Source organism: Rhineura floridana, chromosome 3 (genome assembly GCF_030035675.1).
Source record: "Rhineura floridana isolate rRhiFlo1 chromosome 3, rRhiFlo1.hap2, whole genome shotgun sequence".
NCBI classification, from domain to species: Eukaryota; Metazoa; Chordata; class Lepidosauria; order Squamata; family Rhineuridae; genus Rhineura; species Rhineura floridana.
This window is the reverse complement of record NC_084482.1, coordinates 10,021,652-10,040,870: the sequence shown is the minus strand read 5'-3', so window position 1 is coordinate 10,040,870 and position 19,219 is coordinate 10,021,652. Positions and strand designations below refer to the sequence as shown.

Here is a 19,219-nt window from a genome sequence, read left to right as displayed (position 1 = left end):
TAGGCTTAATGGACAATATAAAAACTGACAAATCACCGGGCCCGGATGGCATCCACCCGAGAGTTCTCAAAGAACTCAAAGGTGAAATTGCTGATCTGCTAACTAAAATATGTAACTTGTTCCTTGGGTCCTCCTCCGTGCCTGAGGACTGGAAAGTGGCAAATGTAACGCCAATCTTCAAAAAGGGATCCAGAGGGGATCCCGGAAATTACAGGCCAGTTTGCTTGACTTCTGTCCCTGGAAAACTAGTAGAAAGTATTATTAAAGCTAGATTAACTAAGCACATAGAAGAACAAGCCTTGCTGAAGCAGAGCCAGCATGGCTTCTGCAAGGGAAAGTCCTGTCTCAGTAACCTATTAGAATTCTTTGAGAGTGTCAACAAGCATATAGATAGAGGTGATCCAGTGGACATAGTGTACTTAGACTTTCAAAAAGCGTTTGACAAGGTACCTCACCAAAGACTTCTGAGGAAGCTTAGCAGTCATGGAATAAGAGTCCTCTTGTGGATAAGGAATTGGTTAAGAAGTAGAAAGCAGAGAGTAGGAATAAACGGACAGTTCTCCCAATGGAGGGCTGTAGAAAGTGGAGTCCCTCAAGGATCGGTATTGGGACCTGTACTTTTCAACTTGTTCATTAATCACCTAGAATTAGGAGTGAGCAGTGAAGTGGCCAAGTTTGCTGATGACACTAAATTGTTCAGGGTTGTTAAAACAAAAAGGGATTGCGAAGAGCTCCAAAAAGACCTCTCCAAACTGAGTGAATGGGCGGAAAAATGGCAAATGCAATTCAATATAAACAAGTGTAAAATTATGCATATTGGAGCAAAAAATCTTAATTTCACATATACGCTCATGGGGTCTGAACTGGCGGTGGCCGACCAGGAGAGAGACCTCGGGGTTGTAGTGGACAGCACGATGAAAATGTCGACCCAGTGTGCGGCAGCTGTGAAAAAGGCAAATTCCATGCTAGGGATAATTAGGAAAGGTATTGAAAATAAAACAGCCGATATCATAATGCCGTTGTATAAATCTATGGTGCGGCCGCATTTGGAATACTGTGTACAGTTTTGGTCGCCTCATCTCAAAAAGGATATTATAGAGTTGGAAAAGGTTCAGAAGAGGGCAACCAGAATGATCAAGGGGATGGAGCGACTCCCTTACGAGGAAAGGTTGCAGCATTTGGGGCTTTTTAGTTAAGAGAAAAGGCGGGTCAGAGGAGACATGATAGAAGTGTATAAAATTATGCATGGCATTGAGAAAGTGGATAGAGAAAAGTTCTTCTCCCTCTCTCATAATACTAGAACTCGTGGACATTCAAAGAAGCTGAATGTTGGAAGATTCAGGACAGACAAAAGGAAGTACTTCTTTACTCAGCGCATAATTAAACTATGGAATTTGCTCCCACAAGATGCAGTAATGGCCACCAGCTTGGATGGCTTTAAAAGAAGATTAGACAAATTCATGGAGGACAGGGCTATCAATGGCTACTAGCCATGATGGCTGTGCTCTGCCACCCTAGTCAGAGGCAGCATGCTTCTGAAAACCAGTTGCCGGAAGCCTCAGGAGGGGAGAGTGTTCTTGCACTCGGGTCCTGCTTGCGGGCTTCCCCCAGGCACCTGGTTGGCCACTGTGAGAACAGGATGATGGACTAGATGGGCCACTGGCCTGATCCAGCAGGCTCTTCTTATGTTCTTATGTTCTTATGTTCTTATGTTCACAACTTGCCATTGTTGTTGTTGTTGTTGTTATTCCTTAATCATCAATGAGGACTCTCTGGAATTGGGGAAGGGAGCACTGTTCGGCTGCAATATCTTCTGCCTTCTTTTCTCTCCCATTCATCCATCAAACAGGAAAAGAGTTTTGATTAGGCTCAATTTATTGAAGATTTTCAAGCAGAGAAGCCCTCAAGGTAAGTTTGCTGCCTACCCACAGACACATTTAAAAAAATGTTTCCTCATTCATATACAAATAAGGCCATTCTCTTCCACCTTGTGGGGCACAAATGCTTGCATAAATGAAGCAGCAGCTCAGTTTTGATTGTAGAGAGGAATCTGTTTCATCAAAGGGGAAACTAAGAGGATACTGGAACTCATTCAGAATCATGGAACTTAAAGGCTGCAGCCTCGTGTCCACTGTGAGAGGTCTTTGCCTTTGCAATTGTTCTTCCAAGCAACCCTAAAAATGAGAATGAGAGCAACAAATGAAGAAGAAAAAAAGGGTCACATAGCTGTTGCATGGATTGCTAAGGTTAATATTATCTCCTTTAAAAGCTTCAGAAAATGTCCAGGTGAGCATCAGCACCAGCTGCCCACTCATCCTTTGTGTTCATTGTGTGTGTCCTTGACTGGGCCAGACTACTAAACATAGAATCAAATCCTGTCTTGCTCCTGGTGTCTCCTCCTCTGCAATCTATTTAAAACAAGAGGTGGTGATCTTCACCTGTTTTTCTGCTGATGATTAATGTTGGTAGTCAATGTTTCTTCCTAGTCAGCAAGAAAACTCAGACTGTCTCCTCCTTTCCCACATTCCAATTTATTTACCTATTACATTTATATCCCACCTTTTCTTCTAGGAGCTCAAGGTGGCCTACATGGTTATCTCCTTCTTTGCTTTATCCACAGCAGGCTGACAGACAACTCAGTGAGCTTCATGGCTAAGTTGGGATATGATCTCTGGCCTCTCAGATCCTACGCCAGCACTCTGCTCCTCTGATCCACATTTACTCAGTTGTCAAACTGTTTCTTTAAATCTCCACCTAGAGAGATATTAACCACTCCTAGTAGCCACCAGCCATCAAACGTTATTGCTGCACATTTAAGGAAGCATTTTTAGCCGCCATCAGTGCCTACTGAGGAAGCATCTTTACCTGCCAGCTATACAAAGCCTAGTAAAAGTCACCTTTCTCTGTACAGCCACAACAATTGAAGGCTCAGCTATTATTGAATCTTAAAAGAAGTGAGATGTTAGCAAGAAATGGACGCACCAGGCACTCATCCCTTGGGGGTCACAGACAACTCTCTTAGCACACTCAATATCATCCGAGACGTCGTCATTTGTGAAAGCTGTTGAAAAGTTTGTCAGAAAGCAAAGGAGATTATTTATGGGATTCCTAAAAAGGTTCTTTTCAACCTCCTAAAGCAAGCACTCCCCATTGCACAAAACACCACGTGTCAGAAAAAGAACATTAGACAGACAGCCACAGTGGCTGCCTCAGTATTGTGGGGGTAGTACCCAATGCCAGTCGTATTCAAAACAGACCTATTCAAAGTTACTAGGTATGGCAAACTTGGGGTCATTAATTTAAATGGTTCTACTTTGAGTAGGAAATAGTTGACCATGCCCCTGGACCTCCTTTCCCTAGAGGTCTATCAGACGCCACGCTTGAATACTTTGGGGGAGCATTTGAAGATTGTCCTGTCTGAGGTGGCCTTCAAGTGTTAGGGTGAGGGTAGAGAACCATTTTCAGCCTGATGGCTGCATTTCCTCACGGGCAACCTTCTGAGACTGCAGGCCAGGGACAGTTAGGGCCAGAGGCAAAAGTGGGTGGAGCAGAGGATGTGACTCTTTTCTACAGTCAGGTACTTTCCAGCCAGCCAGAAGCCAGAGGTTTCTCCCCACCCCCATATCATCCTCCATCCAGGCAAGTTCAAGGGCACATTAGCCAGGCAAAAGCACTCGGGGGGGGGCACAGAGCAGGGATAGTAAGACAAGGCATGGGCTCTTGAGGGAGAAACCCTGAGAGCTGGATTGATACTTATGGAGAGCCACGTGTGGCCCAAGATTCCCCACCCCTGTGGAAGGTTTGTGTGTGTGTGGTAGGGATGGAAAGATCTGTCAGTTTCAGTTCTCTCAGTTTCTCACTTTTCCAAACTTAAATTCAGTTCTCCCCATTTCTGCAGCAATTTGCTTTTTTTTTAATCCTCATGAAAATTCTCCAACCTTTTAGTGTGAATTTCTCCTAATAAACACATTTTTGTAAGCAGTTTTAACAAAGGTACACATTTTTTGCAAGCCATTTCTCGTTATCTAACACATTTTTGCACATTATTTTCACTCATATATTCATTTTTATGCACACTTTCCCCTCACATATGCATTTTAGTAAATATTGTTTAGTTGGCGAACTTCATCAGAAAATTCTTGTAAGTGCGAATTTTGAAAGATGGCTGTGTTTTGGTTCTCATACTGATTCAGAAAGTGTGAAGTTGATAAATTCTACTTAAAATGCAAACTGTATTGAAATTCTCACCCATCCTTAGTGTGTGGTAATTATAGTGAAAACAAGTGCAGAAGAAATATTATGGTTGTTTTTTCAAGACGTTTGAACCATGACCAGATATAGAAGAAATTATTTTTAAATGCACTACACATATAGTGTATAGTCTGTACAAGTGACTCATTATCAGTTGTGGTAAACATAACAGCACTAGTTATTTGAGCAATTAATTCACATCAGTCAAAGCATTCTGCCTCCCATCATGGATGGGTGAAAGCCTGAAAATTGTTGTTTTCTTGTGGTAATCAATCATGAAGGGCTAAAGAGCTTGCCTGAGAACCCATTTTCCTTAAGTGGGGAGGGGAAAAGAAATGCACTGCCTCCCCTCCTTTCCTTGGCCCAATCTTGGAGAAAGGGGAGAGGAAGAGGGAAGTGCATTGATGATTCTCTCCCATCTCAGTTCAAGACACAGATTTGGGACTTATCCACATGGGAGAATTACTTTGTATTAAAGATGTCATTTTTACCTCCATTTTCTATCTTCACTGTCTGCAGTAAGGGATCAATGCCAGCTGCAAACAGGGTGTTTTCAATTCACACTGAGGGGGAAGGATCAAGCTCGCAGTTTCCTGATGACCATGCCATCTAATTTAACATTTCTACTCTCTGATTACCTGGCAACTCATGCATGCTCAGTTTGTTCTACCGGTTAGTTTCATTTTAAAAAACAGCAACCCAGAAGTGCGATTATTTGTATTTTCACTGGTACAATACAGGTGAAGTACAAATCTTTGTTTGAGCAGTGTTATGCGTTTGCATGCAAGTTAGGGGGGGGAAAGAAAATAAAGGCACCGTTTGCAGCAACTAACAATGCCACCACAATGGGAGGGAGCAGCTGCAAGTTACTCTTCAGCCCTCAGGAAATGAAATGAAAGAAGGGAGGAGGGGAACAATTGACACACCCACCTAAAAGCATCGGAGCACAATGTCTGCAAGCACTAGAGATACGGAGTGAAGACATTTTTTCCTGCCCTTTTCGCATTATCAGAGGATTGGATTAGTAAGGATTTACAGGGGGAAAACTGTGTGATAGCTTCTGTTTGACAGTAATGTCATGTGAACCATGCAATTTAACAGGGGATGTAAGTAGCACCAGACACACAGTAAACTCCTGTGTAGACAAAGCCCTTAGAGACAAAGAGTAAGAAGCAATTATTCAGAATGACTTAACTGAGGACAGATAATTTTCCTTGCTTGCCTCTCCAGAGAGAGACAGTTGTTGCTAGGGATGGGGGAGAAATTCAGTTCGGTTCACATTTAATGTGAAATTACTTAATTCTCCCTTCCTGAAACAATATGAGAATTGAAACACAGCTGTCCTTCAGAATTCACACTTCTAATTTTGTGATGCAATTCTCCAAACAAATGAATACATTATGGGATAGTGTGCATGAAAAATACATATATTCATGAAAATAACATCCAAAAATGCATTATAAAATTGCATGCAAATCTATGTGTATTAGGGGAAATGTGCATTAAAAAGCTCATTCTCTTCTTTAAAAAAATCACAAGTTTGGGTAGAAATGTGGAGAATTGAATTAAGACCGGAAAAAGAGAAACTGAAATTGATAGTTTTGTCCATCCCTAGTTGTTGCTTCGGTGAACTTGTGACAAGCTGGGTCCACCAAGCAGGCTGGCCTTACCTTCTGCACTTCCAGCAGCAATGCCCTCCATGCTAGATGGTGAGTCAGGGAAGCAAGAGAGAAGCCTGAGGATGTTGGGTTGGACAAAGTGAGGCTCAACCTGTTCCTGCCCTATGCCCAGTAGAACGGAGAAATGACTGTGGTGTGTCATATGGGGCCACAATTTGGGATGTATCAGAGGGGGGACAAAATAAGAATGTAGTGAGGGAGGGGGGAATGAGAATCCTAAGTGAGTTTCTGGATTAGGGATGAGCGAACATATCAGTTTTGGTTTCTCTCAGTTTCTCATTTTTCCAATCCTAAATTCAGTTCTCCACATTTCCAGAATTCACTTTAAAAAACAACCTACAAGTCCTCATGAAAGTCCATCAGCATTTTAGGGTGAACTTCTTCTAATATACAAAAGTTTGTATGCATTTTTGCCTAATATACACATTTTTGCAAAGCAGTCCCTTAATATAATGCATTTTTCTGTTAATTTCACTAATATATGCATATATATGCATACTTTACCCTGCTATATGATTTTGTTTAGTATATTTATATTATTATTTTGAAAAACACAAAGTACTTGACAAATAGAAACAATCAGTGAGTCAAAAAAGAAATGACACAAACCCTCCCAACCCCAAACCCCATGAGACCACTGGAAATAATAGACAATAACAGCAAGAGTGACTATAGGAATCCACCTAAAAATTCAAATTGAAAAAAAGAATGAAAAACACAAACATAATAAAATAGCGTGAGAACACCTTTTGAATGTCAGAAAAGAGTCTCAACCCCTATCCCATTATTGAAGAAAAGCATGAGGTGCCTCCAACATGTATTGCCTTGTTTTTATGTAAGTCCCTGCTATATGCATTTTGTGGACATTACTTGGCCGGAGAACTGAATTTCAAAATTTGGAAAACGGAGAATTACAAAGGAGGGCTGTATTTCAGCTCATTGTTTTGGGTAGTATAAATGTTTTTAAATGTGAACTGAATCAAATTTGTTGGACTGTGCACCAGAGTTGGCCAAAGCCCAAAGTGAACTGGTCAGATGTGGCACAGCCAGGCTGAGACAGCCCTAGATGTCTGCAGGTAGGAATGGGCCACCCAGAGTGATCAGGGCTGCCAGAGGGGGGTGTCAGGCAGGAAGGCAGTAGAGGTTTGCTTCGCCATTTGGTGAGCACAGAATTCAATCCTGTTGAGCTGTGGGAGCTGCTCTGCAAGCCCCTTCCCCACAGGATTGAACCCTCATTGTGGACAGAAGGGGGGAAGGAGATGCCCCCTCCTGACTGCATGTGTAATTAGGATTTGGCCCTTAAGTTGATTCTCGGGTGGTCCCCAGGTTGGCCTAGGTTGGGAGGGGCAGGTGTGCACAGCTTTAGAGAATGCTAAGTGGAGGGAAAAGAACTGAAAACTTCCTTGAAAAAACGTAATCCATCCTATATCCTGATTGAACTGTGGAATACAGAAATGACCTGGGCAGTTGACATGATTGCTCCTGAGCACCCTCTCCTGTGTAGAGCTCATATGGCTCCATGGTATACCCCAGAGTTGAGAATGATGAAATAATATAGGAGACGGCTTGAGTGCAGATGGAGATGAACTTCTGGTGGATGCAATTACACACTGGTAAGTGCCTATGGTAAGCTGTATTTAGGGGTAGTGAGAGCAGCATAAAACCAATATTTTGCTGCCACTATCAAATCATCAGGCTGCCGCCCAGCGGAGCAATTCAGAATTGTCCGGGGGCTATTACACTCTGGCCCCAAGGACATGGTAGAACCATCTGAGGTCCACTCTAATGAATTTGCTAGGCACTTCCAGGATAAAATCTTTAGCATCCACCAGGACTTAGACTCCAGTGTTATAGCAGGTGAATCAAGCGAAGTATCCAGAGCACAGCCTTGTCCCGATTTCTTGGATGAGTTTCAGTTGGTACAGCTTGAGGACGTTGACAAGGTGCTTGGACAGGTTCCTGCAACCACTTCTGTGCTGGATCCTTGCCCTTCTTGGCTAATAAAAGCTAGCAGGGATGGAACAACCGGCTGGGTCAGGGAAGTGTTTAATGCCTCTTTGCGAGAGGGGGTGGTCCCTGGCTGCCTGAAACAGGCCGTAGTGAGACCACTTCTGAAGAGACCCTCCCTGGACCCAGAAAATCTTGATAACTATAGGCCGGTAGCAAATGTTCCATTCCTGGGCAAGGTCCTTGAATGAGTGGTGGCAGGTCAGCTCCAGACCCTCTTGGATGAGACCAATTATCTGGATCCATTTCAGTTGGGTTTTAGGCCTGGTTTCAGCATGGAAACAGCCTTGGTCGCCCTGTATGATGACCTTTGTCGGGAGAGAGACAGGGGGAGTGTGACTCTGTTGATTCTCCTTGATCTCTCAGTGGCTTTCAATACCATCGACCATGGTATCCTTCTGGGAAGACTGGCTGACTTGGGAGTGGGAGGTACTGCATGGTGGTGGTTCCGCTCCTACTTGGTGGGTCGGCTCCAGAAGGTGGTGCTTGGGGAACATTGCTCGGCACCCTGGACTCTCCAGTATGGGGTCTCACAGAGGTCAGTTCTGTCCCCCATGCTGTTCAACATCTACATGAAACCATTGGGTGCAGTCATCCGGAGCTTTGGAGTGCATTGCCATCAGTATGCTGATGACACACAGCTCTATTTCTCCTTTTCATCTTCTTCAGATGAGGCTGCCAATGTGCTGAACCGGTGCCTGGCTTCGACAATGGACTGGATGAGGGCTAATAAACTGAGGCTCAATCCATAGAAGACTGAGATGCTGCTAGTGGGTGGTTCTTCTGACCAGATGGTGGATGTGCAACCTGTCCTGGATGGGGTTGCACTCCCCATGAAGGAGCAGATTCAAAGTTTGGGGGTTCTTCTAGAACCATCTCTGTCACTTGAGGCTCAGGTAGCCTCGGTGGCATGGAGTGCCTTCTACCAACTTCGGTTGGTGGCCCAGCTATGCCCCTATCTGGACAGGGATAACGTGGCTTCAGTTGTTCATGCTCTGGTAAACTCCAAGTTAGATTACTGCAATGTGCTCTATGTGGGGCTGCGTTTGAAGATGGTTTGGAAGCTGCAGCTTGTGCAAAATGCAGCGGCCAGATTGGTAACAGGGACCAGACGGTTTGAACATATAAAACCAATTCTGGCCCGCTTGCATTGGCTGCCTGTATGTTTCTGAGCTCGATTCAAGGTGCTGGTTTTAACCTATAAAGCCTTACACGGCTTGGGACCACAATACCTGATGGAACGCCTCGCCCGACATGAACCCACCCATACACTACGTTCAACATCTAAGGTCCTCCTCTGGGTGCCTATTCCGAGGGAAGCTGGGAGTCTGGCAACAAGGGAGAGGGCCTTCTCAGTGGTGGCCCCCAGATTATGGAACAATCTCCCTGATGAGGTGCACCTGGCACGAACACTGCTATCTTTTTGGTGCCAGGTCAAGACTTTCCTCTTCTCTCAGACATTTTAGCATGTGTTTTTAAATTGCTTTTTAAAAATGTGTTTTTAGATTTGTATATTTGTTTTAAATGTTTTTAATTGTTGTAAACCGCCCAGAGAGCTTCGGCTATGGGGCTGTATACAAATGGAGTGAGTGAGTGAGTGAGTGAGTGAGTGAAGTGGACAATTGCAGAGGTCTTTTGCTAGTTATCCATATAGTATCAAGTTGCTTACCACTACAGGAGGTTCCGCAGCCATTAGATGTTGTGCCCTGTCCATTGTTGCACCACCAGCAGCTGTTTATTTGAAAAATCCCATAGTCACGGCTGCCATCCCAGTTGGCTGGCCCCATGGCTCTGCTGTTGTATCTACTTTCATGATATGCTGTACAGATCCCTGGAGCAAAGTGGACATGGAAAAGTCTGCAGTGTGGTTACACTGTGTACATTTTATTTAAAGGGCTGCAACATTTTAAAGCAGAATAATTTGAAGACATTCTTCCAACATTAATTGTAGCAAATGTGCCTAACTTCTTATTCTTTTCTTTTTAAAAGCCCCCCCTACTAAATAGAACTTTTAAAAAAAACCCACTGAATAGAACTTCCTAGTTTAGGGGTTTCCTGGCACTCCACATGGCCCAGACTTTTCATTGTTGCAATCTCACATTACTAGGGATTGGGAGAGAACCTTGGTTTGGTTTGCCCCTGCATAGAACTGCAGGAAAATGAAGATATTTATCCCTGTTTCTCTCCCTCTCTCCAAAGACCAATGAGAGTTGGAGCCTTTTACTGGTGTGTGTGTGTGTGTGTGTGTGTGTATGTGAGAGAGAGAGAGAGAGAGAGAGAGAGAGAGAGAGAGAAAGTGAATTGTTTCTTGTAAAGGTATGAAATGGCAGAGATGAAGAGAAAGGAATTGCAAACTCACAGTTGGCCAGGCTGTAGCCATGGTATCATCCAGCCCACACTGCTTAAAAGTCTGAGCCAGTTCACATTGCTGAAACACTTTGGCTTCATTCACTGCAAAGAGGAGGCAGAGGAGGGTGAGGGCCAGGACCTTCATCGCTGCGACTCCTTGGAGACCGTGGGGTACAATGCTCAGGTTCGCAGTGGCTTTTATAGCCAAAGTTCTGGGAGAAGTCCAGATGGTAAACATTGATTGTGTGTGTGTGTGTGTATGTGTGTGTGTGTGTGTAATAGTATAGTAATAGCAAAAAAAGAGTAATTCTTGGTTGACTAGTCATATAACAGCTTGCTGGGGTTTTTTCAAGACAAAAACTACACAGTACAACTTACAGAATAAGATTAAAATAGGAAGCAGATCAAAACATATACACATATAAAAAGAAAACAGTTTTAAAAATTTAATAATAAATGATTACCTAATAGGAAAGAGCATTACTCTTGCAGCAAGAAAAATCAGAGAGTCGTGTGACACTTTAAAGACTAAAGTGGAGCAGGGCCTTGGATTCTATTAGTGATCAGGTCGACTCAAGGGAGAGAGCACCCTTGACATTATCCTGGTCCCAGGCCATTGCTAAGGGCCTTCAGGTTAAAATCAGCACTGTGAATTGGGCTAAGAGAACAACTGGCGTGCCAGGGAAGTGGCTGTGTTCCTTGCACATGGCCAAGTTTGCACTTGCTACACTGTTTTGAATCAAACGAGCTAAGCGGAAGGCATGTCAAGCAAATCCTCATCATGACCATCTTCCATCTGGAAACCTATGTCCTCGCTGTAGGAGGCTGTGTGGATCCAGGATTGGCCTCCACAGTCACTTACGGACCCACTGTTAAAGACCTTATCTTGGAAGACAATCTTACTCGGCCATGAGTGATTGCCAATGATGAAAATGATGAATTTCAACTAAACATTCGTATGAAGGGAGCCCTGCAAAGGGGGGATATTTCAATAGTCTAATCTGGATGTTGTCAAGGCATGAGTGATACTGTGTCTATACCCTTTTCATCGCATGGATTCCTCCATGTTTTGTGTTCTGTTCAGATATTATTCACTAATAGGCAAAAAACCTTTGGTTTAAGAATGTACCTATAGCCAACAGATATTTCTATCAAACTTTGAAAAGCAGGGAAATTGGGCAGCTATAGTGAATTCACCAGGGGAGCAGGAGACCTGACTTCCTCTCTGAGATATTGTACTGCCCTACAAATTTGTCAAAATGCAAACACAATTTGGGTTGCTCTTTCACAGTCCAATCCACTTCCTGTGTGACTTGGAAGAATTTGGTAACATGTGCGTCTGAGCATATGGTGTTCAGTGGGATTTACTCCTGTGTAATTTATTTATTTATTTATTTAATTTAATTTATATACCGCCCTAAGCCAAAAAGGCTCTCTGGGCGGTGTACATAAGAGATAAAACAAGCACAATATATAAATACAATAAGTATAACAAAATCAAAAATCAAAACAAACAATAGCAAAGAACCAACAACATCAAAATACAACAATAATGAAAATACTGATAAAATACACTATAAAATACAATTTAAAATACACTTTAAAATGCCTGGGAGTATAAAAAGGTTTTCACCTGGCACCGAAAGGATAGCAGCATCGGCGCCAGGCATACCTCATCGGGGAGACTATTCCACAGTTCGGGGGCCACTACCGAAAAGGCCCTAGTTCTAGTCACAACCCTCCGGGCTTCTCGATGGGATGGCACCCGGAGGAGGGCCTTAGATGTTGAGCGCAGTGTACGGGTAGGTTCATATTGGAAGAGGCGTTCCACCAGGTATTGCGGTCCCATGCCATGTAGGGCTTTATAGGTCAAAACCAGCACTTTGAATTTAGCCCGGAAACAAATAGGAAGCCAGTGCAGACGAGCCAGAACAGGTGTTATATGAGCAGACCTTCTGGTCCACGTCAGTAATCTGGCCGCTGCATTCTGGACTAGCTGTAGTTTCTGAACTATCTTCAAGGGCAGCCCAACGTAGAGCGCATTGCAGTAGTCCAGCCTAGAAGTTACCAGAGCGTGAACAACTGAGGCGAGATCATCACTGTCCAGATAGGGACATAGCTGGGCTACCAGTCGAAGATGGTAGAAAGCATTCCATGCCACCGAGGCCACCTGGGTCTCGAGAGACAAGGAAGGATCGAAAAGAACTCCCAAGCTACGAACCTGTTCCTTCAAGGGGAGTGTAACCCCATCAAGAACAGGATGAACATCCTCCATCTGGGCAGTGAAGGCACTCACCAACAGCGTCTCGGTCTTGTCAGGATTGAGCTTCAGTTTGTTAGCCCCCATCCAGTCCATTATTGCGGCCAGGCAACGGTTTAGCACGTTAACAGCCTCACCTGAAGAGGATGAAAAGGAGAAATAGAGTGGCGTGTAATCAGCATACTGATGACAACGCACCCCAAAACCCCTGATGACCGCACCCAGCGGCTGCATGTAGATGTTAAAAAGCATGGGGGACAGTACCGATCCCTGTGGGACTCCACAATGGAGAGTCCAGGGTGTCAAGCAATGTTCCCCAAGCACTACCTTCTGGTGGCGACCCACCAAGTAGGAGCGGAGCCACTGCCAAGCAGTACCCCCAACTCCCAACCCCGTGAGTCTTCCCAGAAGGATACCATGGTCGATAGTATCAAAAGCAGCTGAGAGATCAAGGAGAATCAACAGAGTCACACTCCCCCTGTCCCTCTCCCGACAGAGGTCATCATACAGGGCGACCAAGGCTGTTTCAGTGCCGAAACTGGGCCTAAAACCAGATTGAAATGGATCAAGATAATCAGTGTCATCCAAGAGCCCCTGGAGCTGGCCGGCAACCACCCGCTCCAGGATCTTTCCCAGGAACGGAACATTCGCCACAGGTCTATAGTTGTTCAAGTTGTCTGGATCCAAGGAGGGTTTCTTCAGGAGTGGTCTCACCACCGCCTCTTTTAGGCAGTCAGGGACCACTCCCTCTCTTAAAGAGGCATTTATTACCTCCTTGGCCCAGCCGGCGGTTCCGGTCCTGCTAGCTTTCACCAGCCAAGAGGGGCAAGATCCAGTACAGACGTTGTCACCCGCACCAGTCCAAGGATCCTGTCAACATCCTCAAGCTGCACAGACTGAAACTCATCCAATAAATGAGGACAAGACCGTGATCTGGATACTTCATTATGTCCAACTGCTATAATATTGGAGTCTAAGTCCCGGCGAATGCATGCGATCTTATCTTGGAAGTGCTCGGCGAACTCATCACAGCGGGCTACAGATGAATCTATAATATCCCGAGGGCCAGAATGTAAAAGCCCTCGCACAATTTTAAAGAGCTCCGCTGGGCGGGAGAGTGATGACTTAATAGTATCAGCAAAATATCTCTTTTTTGCTGCCCTCACCGCTACTATATACTGCTTAGAACAAGCACTTACCAAGGTGTAATTGCATTCATCGGGAGTTCGCCTCCATCTGCACTCAAGCCTCCTCCTCTCTTGCTTCATCGCTCTCAGCTCCAAGGTATACCATGGAGCTGTATGAGCTCTGCATAGGAGGGGGCGCATGGGAGTGATCGTGTCAACCGCCCGGGTCATTTCCGTATTCCACAGTTCAACCAGGGCTTCGACAGGAGCGCCAGTCTTCTCAGTCGGAAACTTGGGATAGGTGAACCTGACCTGGGGGAGGGGCAAGGAGGGAAGGAGGGGGACAGGAATGGGAGGGGGAGGGGAGGTAATTGGGTGGGCACTGGGCAGAGGGGAAGCCCCTTTCCTTTCCAAAAGGAAAACATGGTGAACAGTATTTTTTTTCAGGGTTTCCCCCACATTTTTAATTCTACAGCAGGCACATGTAGCCTCCTACCCAAATTTAAACTAAAGCTGTCCCTGGCCACATCCACACCAGTCCTTTATTTCACTTTAGACAGTCATGGCTTCTCCCAAAGAATCATGGGAAGGGTAGTTAGTGAAGGGTGCTGAGAGTTGCTAGGAGATGCCCTTTTCCCCTCACAGAGCTTCAATTAGAGCAGCTGACTGTTAAACCACTCTGGCCACTGGAGCTCTGTCAGGGGAATAGGAGTCTCCTCTCAGCACCATTCACAAACTATACTTCCCAGGATTCTTTGGGGGAAGTGATGACTGTCTTAAGTGAAATCTGGGTGTGGTGTGGGTGTGGCTACCTGATTAGCCAACCCAAGCAGCTGTGAGTCTGGCTTTTAGAACACTGACAGTTGGTTCTTACTGAGCATGCCCGACATTATCATTGAGTTCAAGCCACAATTTCCTAAATTAATTAAAAATCAGCCAGGCATTTTTTTTAACTTTGAAACTGCAGAAGATGAAGGTCAGAGTACGGGGCAAGGTCAGTAATAGGATTACAGGTATTCTATGAACATGGCTGATTTTTAATTAATTTCAACAGATTACAGGAACTTTGACAGAAAAAAGTCCAAAAAGGGTCTGGTTTCTCTCTTTCTCTCTTTTTACAGTTTGAACTCTCTATTCTCTCTGGCTGTTTTGTGTATCGCCATGAAAATTTAGAGGGTTGTTAAGCAAGCTATACCATCTAGCCGTGAATGAGTTTTATAAACTGATGAGAAAAAAGTGTGCCTATGATCAGTCGGGTATAATTCTGACCACACTTCTTTCAAATTATAACATTGTAAGATGTATAAAAGTTGTGTTTTGGTTTGGTTCATTGTTTGAGCATTGCTTGATTTCAATCCAGTTTTAATTTTTTTAAATTATTTTGCTGAATTAGTGGCTTTCAAGTTAATATTGAAATTGCCACCCAAAATTATATTTCCTAATTTGAATTTGAAGAGCTTTTTGAAAAGACTTGCAAAAGAAATTTCTTGTCCTTTATTAGGGGCGTATATACAGCCAAAAGTGCATAGCTCCTTTCCATCTAGTAACCCAGCTACAAATATAAATCTACCTTCAGGGTCTCTTAGGATCTTTTTAACTTTAAAAGGAAAATTAGACGTAAAAATTATTGCCACACCTCATGCTTTGGATATTCCTCTGGCTAAATATTGATTTCCAAAATAGGCATGTTTTAATAGAGTCTCTGATTTTTTGGGATTATGAATTTCTTGTAGAAATAGAACAGAAGGATGCATTTGCTTAACATATGAAAGTATGCTCCTTAACATTTAGGGTCACTACTTTTGACAATGACCAATCCTTCAGAAGTGGCACTCCCATCAAAGACAGAATTAGAGCAATTTGCAGGGGTTTCTGGCCTACAAGTTAATCTAACAAAATTGGAAGCAATGTGCTTCCACTTATCTCCAGAGACTCAGCGCCAATTCTGAGCTGCTCTGGGCATTCGTTTGTGCCCAAAGCAGCTACAATACCTGGGAGTGCAAGTGCATAGAAGCCTTAACAAACTATTTATGGTTAATTACAAAACAATTTGGTATGCATTGAAAGCTGATATGAATAAGTGGGCTAAATTACAACTTTCACTATCAGCAAGGATCTCTGTAATAAAAATGACATTTTTACCTAAGTTAACCTTTTTATTTCATGCACTCCCTGTTCACATCTCAGAAAAACAATTAAAGATTTGGCAAAAAGAAATTGAACAATTTATTTTTAATAAACAATTACCTAGAATTAAAAAAAATTATTATACTGACAATCCAAACAAGGGGGTGGGGAATTCCACACTTAAAACACTATTTTGATGCCAACCAATTATATCATCTTATTTTTATAATATTGGATAATAAAACAAAAAGACGGGTTCACTAGAAAATATTTTAGTGAAAGGTATTCCATTAGGGGTAATACTCTTCAGAAAACCCTCAAAAACTTTGTTACAACAATTAAAAGAAAATCCATTCACTAATACTTTACTACAAAGCTGGCAAAGATAGGGAAATTATCTTTTATCTAAGACATCATCTATGACACCTCTCTTTTTTCACCCAAAATTTTATAATACCAATAGATACTTACCTTGGCAGCAATGGAGAGGGAAGGAGTGTTATTGTCTTTGTGATTTTTATGTTAATGGTTCCCCAATAACACTGCAGGCCTTTACAACAGCACTGGAAGGACAAAAACTTCAGTGGCTACACTGGAGACAGTTAGTAGTCTTTATACACCGTCCTAACATTAAAGAAGCAGGAAGAACAAGTTTATCCCCCTTTGAAAATATTATATTGGCAGCAGGAGACAGGGATAGGGGTATTGTGTCAAAAATTATCAACTTTTATTAGATAAAGAAGGAGAGAACTTATCTGGATTAAAGAGAGTATGGGAAGGTGACTGGCGAGTAGAAGGTGAGGAGGAAGAATGGAAAAAGTTTTGGAATAAACCTCTGGTGAAAACCTCTTCCAACCAAATAAAAGAAACCATGTTAAAAATAGCTCACAGATGGTATTTGACACCAATACATCTGTCTCGAATTAATCGGATACACTCCCCCAGATGTTGGAGAGGATGTATAATGGCTGGAACTTATCACCACATGTGGTGGGAATGTGCCTCAGTGCACACATTTTGGACTTTAATCTTTAATGAAATTGAAATAATCATCTCTAAACAAATAGACAGAACACCACAATTGGCAATGCTGAATCTATTTGAAGGAGCAAACAAAGGTATAATCTACAAAACTCTATTAGGCCATTTACTGATGGCCGCCAGAATTACTATAGCTACACATTGGAAAACATTACAAGGAGCTACAGTAGATTACTGGCATAGGAAAACATGGTACCTTGCTTTCATGGAAAAATTAATGATCAAATTGAGAGCATCCCAAGGTATCACCAAGAAAGACAATTTCTATGAAACTTGGTATCAAACCCCTCAGTGAGTCGGGGTGTGTGGAGCGCGCCAGTTCATCCAACACTTCTGGACTCAGTCCATTTCTGTAGAAGTACATCAAGGCTGGGTCATTGTACTCCGTCTCCTGAGACAAAACACGAAAAGCATTCGTGTATTGCCCTGCAGACCCCCTTCCCTGTCTCAGGGTCCCTAACTGGCGGGCAACCGTCTCCTTCCTCTGGGGGTCTCAGAACATGTCCCCCATCGCATTCTTGAAGGCGTCAAACTGGCGAATCAAATATGGGGTGGCCCATTTTGCCACTTCCCCTTCCAATAAACTGATGATGAACGCCACCTTCGCGTCATCAGTTGGGAACTCAGCTCTGCGCACTTGAATGTACAACTCACATTGGGCTAGAAACGTGGCAAACTGTTCACTCTGCCCCCCATATCGCACGGGGAGCCCCACTGGAGACTTCACAGGGGCTGCCGCCCCGGGAGGCGCAGCCTGGACTTGGGCGACCAAGGCATGGAGATTCTGGTTATCCACTTGCAAGGCTTGCGTTGCGGCTCTGAGGTTTTGGTTCTTGGCTTGTAGGGCTTGCGTAGTCACTTGGAGGTTCTGGATCTCGGCATACAAAGCTTCCATGGTGATAGGTACTCCCCCTCTTGCTCCGTTCTGGTCCATGTCATCCGCCATGGGAACAGGTTCGAGTAGGGATGGTGGTTGAGTCAATCTGTCCTGTCCAGAGCCAAAAGAATGAGGCTGGAGTGTGTGCGCAAGTAAATCTCATTTTATTAGAGTAATGGATACATCAAACGCATTGCGCTTCATAGGAAACCCTACGCTCACTCACTAGAGTCTCTAACTATAGTCTAGACATGCTCTGCAGCGTGTGAAGGAAGTTGACTCAATGACCCCCCACTGGGAGCGGCAGGCTTATATAGGAAATGTTTTCGAACGTAATCTCTGACTCCTTCGTAATTCCTGTCTTTGCCCTGTCCGTTTCTCGCAGTGACAGGAACGAGGAGACAGGGGACGTACATCCAACAGCTCATCTGAAGACACCTGCTCCCGAGCAACAGGCTTGAGGTCAAGGGGCGGTGCCACACTGGAATCCTCCTGGGAACTGCTTGGTAAAGGAGGAGCTGGCACTGTCTCTGAAGCTTCCCCCCACAAGTCCTCTGCATCAACTGGGGGTGGTGCGCTCGGCTCCTTGGATAGGGCATTACTCGTGGGAACTGGCTGGAGAGCAGGCTGCCCCCCCCCCCGCATGATCCTGCTCAGACACAACAATCCCCAACTCTGCTTGTTCTGGCTGCGGAGGTGCCTGAAACTCATGCCTCCCCCCTTCCTGTCCCTTCTGAGTTGGCTGCAGCACAACAACCCTTCCCTCTCCCCTCCCCCCTCCCCGCCACTCCTGCAAAGACCTGCTTGCTCTCCCTGTGTGTGTTTAAAAACAATAAACTCCAGTGTGTGTTTCAGGAAAAGGGAGAGGAGCGGTCACTTTTGCATAAAGGTAGAAAAGCATACCGTCGGTTTTGCGAGATATCAAGCCAACTAAAATGCAGTAATTATTGACATATAGGCACCTGGAGACACCCCCCCCCTCTGCCGGCCCTGCTCCATAGTGGTGAGCAGCAAGGAGCTCCATTACAGTCACTGGAAATTCAAACTTTCTTAATTACTAAAATAATTAATTGAATATGTCAGCAATAATAATAATAATAAATTTTATTTGTTAGTTGCCTATCTGTCTGAATTAACAGACACTCTAGGCGACTTACACAGCATAATAATAAAATACAATATACAATCTAAAAACACAATCATCAATTAATCTAACATCAGAACATCAATTAATATATCAAAAAGCTAATCCACCCCAAAATTCTTGTAGGCCTGCCTGAATAGCCAGGTCTTTAGAGCTCGGCGGAAACCCATCAGGGAGGAGGCATGTCGAAGATCATAAGAGAGGTCATATGGGGGCCACAACCGAGAACGCCCTCTCCCTGGTCCGCACCAGCCTCGCTGTTTTGACTGGTGGGACCGAGAGAAGGTCCTGTGTGGCTGATCTTGTGAGGCGGCCTAATTGGTGATACTGGAGGCGGTCCTTCAGATAAACTGGGCC

At 44.1% G+C, this 19,219-nt stretch overlaps 1 pseudogene; it reads right to left on the bottom strand.

The window, feature by feature from the left end:
• Positions 1–2,107: 2,107 nt before the first annotated feature.
• On the bottom strand, positions 2,108–10,455 carry LOC133382028 (lysozyme C, milk isozyme-like; annotated as a pseudogene).
• Between the last annotated feature and the right edge of the window lie 8,764 nt (positions 10,456–19,219).